Source organism: Bactrocera tryoni, chromosome 2, assembly GCF_016617805.1.
Source record: "Bactrocera tryoni isolate S06 chromosome 2, CSIRO_BtryS06_freeze2, whole genome shotgun sequence".
In the NCBI taxonomy this organism is placed as follows: domain Eukaryota; kingdom Metazoa; phylum Arthropoda; class Insecta; order Diptera; family Tephritidae; genus Bactrocera; species Bactrocera tryoni.
In genome coordinates, this window is record NC_052500.1 from 42,703,897 (window position 1) to 42,713,858 (window position 9,962).

At 32.4% G+C, this 9,962-nt stretch overlaps 1 non-coding gene across 1 annotated transcript; it reads right to left on the reverse strand.

Moving 5' to 3' along the window:
• Positions 1 to 8,802: 8,802 nt before the first annotated feature.
• On the reverse strand, positions 8,803 to 9,013 carry LOC120769837. Its single transcript, XR_005704892.1, has one exon. It is a non-coding gene; the product is annotated as a small nucleolar RNA U3 (small nucleolar RNA).
• Between the last annotated feature and the right edge of the window lie 949 nt (positions 9,014 to 9,962).

The window sequence follows — 9,962 nt, forward strand, 5'->3', positions numbered from 1 at the left end:
AGTATGTTTACGAAAGCAAATGGGAGCCATATACATACATATGTACATACATTCATAGTAACAAGTGTCGCACGCTTCTTTCGCATCTCCATTGTCACGGTCAACCAATGGCCGAAACTTGCGTTTTGTCAAAGAGTCAAGTGCTGAACAAATTGAGCACGACAGACTGCAAGCGACATTTGTCAAATATTAAAATACACACGTTCTTATGGACACAGTTATATAGTTGTGCGGCTGGCTCAATAACTGTGTCCCTAAGAACGTGTGTATTCTAATATTTGTCGCGCTCATTGGTTCAGCACTTATGTGATGATAGAAAATCCAAGCTGTGCCGAAAAAATAAACTAATGGCCGCCGATTGTCACCTCTTCCCTTGCCTCTGTAACAGCTTCGCCAACAAACTAGCGTAAATATGTATGCATATGTATGAGCTTGCATACATATCGACGCAGATTTTTGCGAGTCATGGAAAAATATTTTAGACAAATATTGTAAATCGACAACGGCTATGTTGCCACTTTTGTCACTTCTTTCTGTGAAGAATTATCAGAAAGTTGTTCAATTTATGATTTTTAGCTTTTGCCATCGCCGCGAAAAGACGCTTGTAGGCAAAGGCATGTTCGGGGAGATGTTACGGCGTCTGTTTTTATGAATGAAGCTAGGTCGCTTGTGGCATATGCGCCTGCGTTTATGAATGAAATCGTTTTTGTTGTAAAATTTACTACATTTGGGCTTCGCCAATTCGGCAGCCATATTGACTTGTGGTGCTTTTGCTATTTAGACAATTGTTGTTTTTGTAGAACAATACTTAAATTTTTTGTTGGCGACATATTCACATGTGTACGCATATGTATGTTTGTATGCTTGTGCATTATTTGTTCGGCAATGTATGCAAATATATGTACATATAAGTATAAGCATAAATGAATGTATGTACATATGTATATGAACATGCAGATCAATCCGCGCACATGTAATATGTGTATTGATAAGTGATAAAATCATGATTTGAATTTCTGAATGCGCACATGCGTATACGTGCAATCATATGGGCAGATAATAAGATTAATATGATAGACGATATATTTATGTATCTATATATTTTTGTGGTAAATTAAATTTCTATTAGTAAGAAACATAATACAAAAATATTTATTAGTATATTAGAGTATACTATGTAAAAATCAAATAAAAGTATTAAATATGCAAGTCCAAATTGACTGTAAATATTACTATGCATGCATTTATACTCATAATTATTTTTACATGCCAATATGGAAATGCCGACGGCAAAACGCAAAAGCATACATATTTGCATACATTGCGATTGCCTGGTTCAAAGCAAAAATTGAAGCATGAAAATATCACAATGCTGTGGTTGGGAGTATCATAAGGAGCCTGCATACATACATATATTTATGTCTTCATATTTTTGGCCATGTGAGACAGAGAACACAATAAAAAATGTCTTTATGTTCTCTGTGTGAGACGTGTGTTTTGTACACATTTTTCGCTGTTAAAAGTGGAATATCAAAGAACTTATTTTTCTTCAATATTCTCTGCTTGAGCATATATGCCCTCTCATCATATGCCGTAAATACATATATTTATTTCTCTTCATTATCTTTGTTGAATATGTGGAGAACTGTTAAAAATGTTAACATTTCACAGCGTGAATTCTGTATTTGTGTGGTGAGATTCCGTGTCGCAAATTTATCAAATGTTCGCTGTCGAACCTGCACCTTCTCTATGTTTTAAGTTCTCTGGTTCAGGGTGTGCCGATTGTCATCACGTTCCTCTTTTTGGAGGGGTTGAGTTTTCTATTAGTGGATTTCACCACAAAAATATTATTAGCGGATTTCACCAATATTTAACATGAAGGGGTCGAAAATAGCAGAATTGAGCATTTTCATTGTTAAATGAGAAAAGTGATGCTAATTTCAATGTTTACAAATGTACGCTTACAGATTCGCGTGTTTACAATGCGCAAACGACTATGGATATCATTTATAGATATTCTCCATATACATATGTATTTGATAACAAACTTATCTATGTACATACATATGTATTCGTAATTTGACCTATTGAATGATAAATTCCATTAAATCTGTTGGATTTTATGATAAAGTCATATTTCCATTATTACCTAAATAAATATAGATACATGTACATATATTGGGCATTAGAGGTTTTGATAACATTTTGAAGACCAAGCCGACGCACATATTCGCATATGGTTGTAATTATATGTACATACATACTTACATATAAACAGATTTTCAAAAACCATACCCGTAATGATAAACATTTTTTTGATAAAATCCCGTTTTGATAAAATCTAAAAGTCATATGCATATAATTATGTGTGCATGTAAACATATTTTAAAAAACCGTACGCATAAAGTTCACATATTCACATACTTATGAATGTAATTTTGTGTTCATGTAAACAAATTTGAAACAATCATTCGCATAATGTTTGTACATATGTACATTTGTCTACACACAACTTTCTATGTAAATATATACAACCATTGTTTCATACAAAAACTCCGTTCTCACGGACAACCAATCAGCTGTGCCGAAAAAAATAAACGAATGGCCGCCGTTTGTCACCGCTTCACTTGCCGCTGTACAGCTCCGCCAACAAACCAGCGTAAATATATATGTATGTTTGTGCGTGAGCTTGCATACATATCGACGCAGCTGCGAAAAAATATTTCAGAATTACAAAATATTTTTCACATTCCTTGACAAATACAGTCAATCCCGGTTATGTGCCACAGTCAAAGATACCGAATTTTTTGGTTTGTTAAAAATAAAAATGTAATATGGTACATAAGCGACTGCGGATACTTAAACGAGTCGTACTTAAACAATAATTTCTATGTATTTCAAAAAACAAACTGTGAGATGCAGTATGATATAATATAGGCTGTTAAGAGGGATTTGATTTTCATTTAAGCGGAGTACTACTTAACCGGGACTGACTGTACACAAAAATCAGAAGAATATTGAATATTTTCTTTGAAAAATTTCTAGACTTGAAATTCGACAAATAAACTACGTTGTCTATTTTATTCTAATATTTTTTAATACTTATATTTGCGGGGTTGTGACTTTTTCCATTTCTAACTTCAGAAATATATTCAATTTATGAATTTTAGCTTTTGAAATCGTCGCGAAAAGACGCTTGTTGGCAGGCATGCTAGGGGAGATGAAATGGCGTCTGCTTTTATGAATGAATCGAATATGCTTTTTGAAAGTACGTTTGCGTTCATGAATGAAAATTTTGTTGTTGGGTAATTTACTATAAATTTTTACGACGGCAATTTGGCTGCCATATTGCCTTCTGATACTTTTTCAAACGATTGTTGTTTTTGTAGAACAATATTTGTAATTTTTGCGGGTGACATATCCACATGTGAACGCATGTAAGTATGTATGTTGTGTATGCATTGTTTGTGTGGGAATGTCATACGCACATATTTACATGTGTACTCATATTGTAAGTATGTATGATGATTTTTGAGACTATTGCTGTTTTTCCAGAAGAATGTTTGTATTTTTTGATTTACATGCGTACACATATATTATTTGTGTGAGAATGTCATACGCACATACATACATTTGTGTGTACGTAAATATAGAGAAGCGCGCGCCTTTTATATTACTGGTAAATGATAATTTCTTGATTTGAAATTGATTTGTACTTGCATACATATCTCCAGGATAGATGCGTATGAAAGGTTTAAATGATAAGAGGTATGATTTCATATATTATTATGGTAATATACATATTATGTTTTTAGAATATTACGATAATATTTCATATATGTATGTATATAGCATATATATGTACATGCATACAAAATTATATAATATTATCAAAGATAAGGAATGTTTAAAAAGTGGCTCATTTGCCCATTAACTACAAATATTACCATGAAAATAGCATGATTTAATAATAATGTTATCAATTTTGCATGAATTCAAAAAAAATTCGCAAAATCATATTCATATCAATTGATATGATTGCATGTAAACGTATAAAAATATAAGCCAAAAGGCCAACATGCGTCTGTAAAAGCAATGTATATTTCTGAGCATAATTTTCATTGAATTCTCAGCTCTGTTCACTCATTTCTGTTAAAATTTCTCCTGCCGAGCCAAAAGTGGTGAAATCCACTAATAGAAAATTCATGGCTCTTGACAGTTCACACGCTTGTCCGTAGTTGAACCTTCTCTATATTATACGTTCTCTGCCAAAATATTCTGTTTGTCAGATCTGCTTAGGTACTTAATTGCACGGTATGTATTTAGCCCAGCATTTAAACGTATTCGCCTGGCGGTACTTATACGTGTCCCGAATTTTTTGGCGCGATCACTGTCAGATAGCCCGGGATTTTTTTTAATTGAGGTTAGTGTCTTCCTTACTAATTCTAAATCCCGCGCTCCTCTTTTTACACACATTTTTTTTTAGCTCTTTCTATGCTCAAAGTATTTTTGTACCGTTTAATTACACTACAAACTGTTGTTTTGGACAATTTTAATTTTTTTCCGATTTTTGAACCTGACCATGTCGGATTTGCTATAAATTCGTTCACTATTAATTTTCGATTAGCGTACTCCATTTCACATTTAAAAGCCAACTGATAAGCAAGGGCATTGAAAAGTCCTATACATAACTGTATTTTAACTATGTACTCAGATCAACTGATTTTACTCAGAGAATTTGTAAAATAACGGAGCAGCGGTCCCTAGAGTGCGTACAGATTTTAAGTGAACAATGCTTTAGTACCTTGCTTCGAGCGAGTACCTTCTGTAGGTGTAAATAAATAAACAAATTCTCAGTGAAAACTAGAATCGAGAATTTTCGAAAAAGTTTCGAATATATGTATAATATGTTGAAAAGAAAACTCTTTTGTAAACAAGAGTTTCAAGGAAAAAATGGTGGAAAATCAAGATACCGAAATTACTCGCTGAAAACTCTTTTAAGTTAATAAGAGTTGTTTTTCGTTTTTTTTTCAAATTAAGTAAATTACTAGTATACAATTTAATTTCGATTTAATTTAATTAAATTATTAATTTTTGACCGCAAATATTTAATTTTTAAATATATACATATATATATTGATACTATTGCAACCAGTTGCTATAGAGTATTATAATTTTGTTCACTTAACGGTTGTACTTATCACCTAAAACTAAATATAAATGATAAAAATAATCATTAATTATAATAATATAATAAAAATAATAATATATTGCATACGCAATCCTGCTTGTTTCTGTTTCCTAAAAAGCAAGAGGTATTGCGGGATATATGCCAATGTGGACTTTGAAGCGATGTTTCAGTAAATATTTTTATATATGTATAAATACGTATGTACATATACATACGTATATATTTTCACAATATGGAGAAAACGCGAAAAAGAAAATTAGCAGGCCGTAGTAAATTTTCGTAAATTCCCTTTGTTTGTCGATGTATGTATATGTACGTAAATATACAGATTTTATTCGTATATATTGTTAGACATATGTAATGAGTTAATGTTATATATAAAAGAGAAAGTTATACTCTTTGTACGTTATATATAAACATTTGTGGGATATATAATAAATATATGCGAGATATACGCAAGATAACCGCCGCGTTCGCACTTAAACTCAAATGCAACTGTAACTAAAATTAGATCTTTTAAATTCCCATCCCCATAATTTGCATTTATGCAGCAACGCAATTGAAATTCATCCTAAACCAATGTTTAATTAATAAGGAATCAATATCTTTGTTTAGATAATAAATCTTTTGTTCGGTTAAACAATAAAATAGCTTTTAAGCCTCGCTTTAAGATTAAGAATTAAAAATGTATAAATATAAGTTCTTAAAGAAATAAAGAAGAGATTGAATCAGAACTTAATCACAGAAATAACGTTCGCTTTCATTGGGGTCCACGTGTCGGTGGATGTGGCTATTTTATATTTTTAATCTTTCCCTTGGTAGAGAAGTTAATTGGCGCCCAAAATGTGAGATGCTAACATTCTAGGGATGGCGATGGATTCCGAAAAAGATCGATTTTTAAATCGAATCGACCTGATGAATCGAAATCTAAAATATCGATTTCCAAAAAATCGATATTTTTTCCAATTTTCTATTACAATATAAGTATTAATCAATTTTATTAAAAATAAGACGAATGTTATAATTAACGATCTTTAATTAGTAAAGTCAGAGACTTCGATAATAACAATTATTTTTATTACCATATCAAAGTATCAGATCCGATAGAACGAGACATTTATTTTCAAAATTTACAAGTTTTAGGTTACAAAGCAAATAGATAATTTAGCTTATAGTTCCCAATGCTTAATATTTAAACTTTTTAAAAACAACAGTCTGTCAAGTATACTGGGATCCAAGTTGTTTCGCTCATCACTTGCGATGTTTCCGGCAATTGAAAAAAGGCGCTCACAAGGGACAGATGATCCCACAATGCTCATATACATCATGGCTATTGAGTGAACGTGGTGATAAATAGAGTCTTTTTGTTCTTGCCAATAAAGTATAGGGTCATACTTCAAGTGCACAACTGCTTGCGATAAATAATGTTTGAATTCTTCATTTAAGCCTTGACTTTCCTGTGCAAGTGCATTGTACATAGAAAGTTGCTTTTTTACAAGCAACTTATGAAAATCCCAAATTCCTTTTTTCATATCATTATCTGTCCCTTCTATTCCGTCGACTTCCTCAATATTATTTTGTGGAAGTTGTTGCCGAGTATTATCTAAAATTGAAGTGTTGATTCTATTTCTTTAAGCCGTCCACAATTAAAATTCTAGTTTTAGCACCAATATCACTTGAAGTTTTAATTTTATTATATGTTTCAGTCAGGCAAGATACTATTGGTATTATTTTACTGGCTGTAACATAATCTTCTCCCGAAATTTTTTTTGTTATTACTGCTAATGGTCTTAATATATTTATAAGATCTTTTATGAATTCGAACTGCTGTGCAGTTAGCATTGCTGGCGCTTTAGGATACTTGAGTAATATAGGCGCAATTATTTCAGATAATTCAACAAATCGTTCGAATTGATAAAAAAACAGAATTCCATCTCATACACACAGACTGAATAAGCCCCAAAGGCTTTGTTCGGTGATCCTGAGCTTTCTTTAAAGAGTCAGCAGCATTTGTATTATGCTTAAAATATGTTGTTATATCTTTAACAGCTGTTAGTAAATTTTTAGCTTCTTCCAGTCCATCTTTAGTATCAAATGGTTTTGATGTTACTAAGTTTAAGGTGTCGGCAAAGCATGGTATGTGTTTAATTTTGCCATAAACATTTGTGACAGCTTTAACGATATTTGCGCCATTGTCCGTGATAAACGCTATTACTTTGTTATTTGTGATTCCCCAGTTTTTTGTCATATATATGTCTAAAATCATGTTATCAACAATCTAAAATAAAAAACCATAGTTATTTTGATTTATTGAACTATGAGTCTTATTTTTTTCAAACTCAACAAATTGGAAAATAAAGAATCTGGTATAAGAAATACAGCACTAACTTGTTCATTTCCTTCACCATTTCGTGCATTATCACATTTACTACCACCAGCACTTTCACTCTCACTCTTCTTTTTGAGACTTACAGTGTTAATTGTTGGATGTCGTCTTAGTAAATGATTACGCAAGTTTGTTGTGTTTCCCTTAGTTTTTACTTCCTGGTGACAATATTTGCATGTGCCTCCTAAGTACTTTTTTTGAAATGATTCCATAGATCACTTTTACCCGACATGCTGAAAAATACTTTAGTTTCTCATTAAACTTTATAAACAATGAAACTTAGTAACTAGTTATATACTAGCTTTGAGTGATATTTAAAATCCTATTAGCAATAATTAGCATCAATTCTTATTCCCATTAGCATCAAATATTATCCCATCCCTCACCCGACGGTCTTACCTAGCAGCACTTTTACTTACGAGAAAAAACTATGTATATTATGAATACGTAAGTTGATTAAAATAAAATTCGAGTAAAATCGGTAGTTTATGTAAATAAAAAATGATGGGAGCTTTATTATTTTTTATGTATACAAAACAAAAAGGTGAGTGGAGTCCCTACGCGCGGATGAAGTTATACTTCTTAGTGATATTCCAAGAAATGCATATCATTTTGTATGAAAGAAAACTAGAATACAAACATACATATGCGTACACATATGATTATGTCACCAACAAAAAATTGATCTTCACAAGTCAATATGGCAGCCAAATTGGCGAAGAACAAGTGTAGTAAATTTTACAACAAAAACGATTTCATTCATAAACGCAGGCGCAAATTCCACAAGCGATCTCGCTTCATTCATAAAAACAGAGGCCGTAACATCTCCCCGAGCATGCCTTTGCCAACAAGTCGTCTTTTCGCGACGATGGCAAAAGCTAAAAATCATAAATTGCACAACTTTCTGGTGCTTCTCGCAAAAATCTGCGTCGATATGTATTCACGATCATACGTATACATACATACATATATACGCATGTTTGTAGGCAAAGCTGCTACAGCGGCAAGGGGTGACAATCGGCGGCCATTACTTTACTTATGCCATAGAAATTCTATTTCTACGAATATGGAAATGACAACGAATTAATGCAAATATGCATATTTCTAAAGGTCATTAATTTCTTTGAAGAAATGAAAGGAATGAATGATCCTGAGAAGTATAGTCTTAATTTTTCAACGGCCAACGCAGAGCATTTCAACCAAAAGGAATTTATTCATTAAAATCACCACTCAGAAGTCGTTTTATCCGATGTAAGCGGACGATTTTCGAAGAAACATCATTTCTAATATGCCACAAGACAAAATTAGAAATGAACTTCTTAAACCTCACGCTGTCAGATAAAACGATATATGTATGTACCTCATCATCGCGGGTCGATTTCCAAAAAATGTAAATGAAGACTAACTACAGAAATGATCCTGTAAAGTATAGCCTTAATTTTTCAACGGCCAACGCAGAGTATTTTAACCAAAATATACGCAAAATAGTTGAGAATTCGCAGAAATGAAAGACAAACGAAAGAAAAAGAAGCATAACTTCAATAATGCACAAGCATGCAAACATACATATGCGTAGCAGCAGCAAGGAAAGAGGTAACAATCGGCGATCCATTGTATATTTCTTTCATGACGAGCACGTAGGTCGAATCCCAACAGAACTTATTTTTAATTGAATATGTCACCAACCAAAAATTGAAACATTGTTCTACAAAAACAATAACAGCATAAGCATGGCAACATTGTGTTGTTGGTAGAAAAGCCGAGCTGTGCCGAAAGAAACGAGCAAACGATCGCCGATTGTCACCGCTTCGCTTGCTGCTCGAACATCTTTGCAGACAAGGTTGCGTAGATTCATATTGAGCAAGGTTGCGCAACCTGAATCTATCGCAACCTTTTCCGAACTCGTATTATAAGTATAACTTCAAAAATTTTTAGGTTATATAGATGAACGGACATGAAGTAATAGTAAAGTATGAACATTTCCAACAATTGGGAATTCCACATATTACTTATTAGTTATTTCAACGCTCTTTTGTAATTATTCATATGCACAAGTAAATTTAAATGACTTACATATATGGTTAGATTTAATGATCACAAATAACAGAACAAACTGAAATGTATAGCATCAAATAAAAATAAGGAGCGCTTTACTTACGTACTCTCAATTAGTTATTATTTCGCAACAAACACTACATAAAAATCTGTATTTATTTCGTTGCTCACAGTATGTTTAATAAATAGTCACTTAGTCAAAAAACGAACAAACAACAAACAAATTAATCGAATGATGTGATGACGCAATCACAGAACAGATAAAAAAAAGTCATAGATCATAAACGTAACTTTTTTCTATTGAAGAGAAGTGAGGCGAAGGAAACTAAA